This window comes from Brassica oleracea, chromosome C3 (assembly GCF_000695525.1).
Source record: "Brassica oleracea var. oleracea cultivar TO1000 chromosome C3, BOL, whole genome shotgun sequence".
NCBI lineage: Eukaryota > Viridiplantae > Streptophyta > Magnoliopsida > Brassicales > Brassicaceae > Brassica > Brassica oleracea.
This window is the reverse complement of record NC_027750.1, coordinates 53,220,600-53,221,726: the sequence shown is the minus strand read 5'-3', so window position 1 is coordinate 53,221,726 and position 1,127 is coordinate 53,220,600.

Here is a 1,127-nt window from a genome sequence, read left to right as displayed (position 1 = left end):
AACGGGATCAGCGCATGGATCAACCGTATGATGTACTCGGCCCTCGACAAGGGACATCCGACTTTCACTGACTTCCCTACCGACAAGCAGCATATGTGGTTTCGTCAGTTTGCGGTAAGTATTCTTATTTTTTACTTATATTTTTAGTCTTTAATATAAATTTTCTACTAATTATTTTTTTTTTCAGCAAAAATTCAACTGGAATTCCGATGATACGCTCTTTATCTATCACCACTTCGTCCATAAAGTTATGGACAACTATGGGAAGCAGATCCACGAGTGGAAAAAGAAGTGGGAAATAAACAAGGTTGTTTTTAATTTATTAAACAATTTTTTTAATTTATTAACTATTTTTTAATTAATTTAACTATTTTTTTTTATTATTAAAAGGTCCCAAAGTCGATGAACAACACGGTCTGGAAGGAGTTGTGTGTGCATTGGGATAAGGAAGAGACGAAAGAAACTTCTTCCACCAACTCCACCAACCGCAGGAGCGAGCGTAAAGGGAAGGGCGTCTTCAAGCATAACTTGTGTGCTCAATCTATTGCCACTCTGGGAGATCACATGGTAAGTTCAACCACTTTTTCTTCAATTATTTAAGTTTTGAAATTTTATTTTTTGTGCATTTTTTCTAATTTCTAATGTTTGTTTAATTTATGTTTTTTTCAAGGCGGAAGAAAATGATGGCGAGTCGGTTGATGATCTCACCCTAATGAAGATGACGTATACCAACAAGAAGACAGGCCAGATTGATGATGGTCTTGTGAGGAAAGTGGTCACCAGGTCCAAACTCAGGTGGTAGACGAAGTGTCTCAGCTTCAAACCGAGGATGACGATTCGACGGCTTCGACCAACTTGTCCCGGGTTCGAATCAACGAAATCGTTGAATCGGTAAGTTTTTTTTTTTTAAAGTTCAATTCATTTATTTCTTGATTTTTATTTTATCGTCTTTTTATATTATTTAAATTTGGCTATTTTCTATTTCAGTCGGTTCCAAAGAAGAAGGGACGTTTGGGTCATCGCTCTCGGTCGGTTCCTACTTTTTCTGCACCACCGCCATTTGTTGATCCAGAAATATTTACGGCTCAGTTGAAGGACAAGGATGATCGCATATCTTTGTTGGAGAC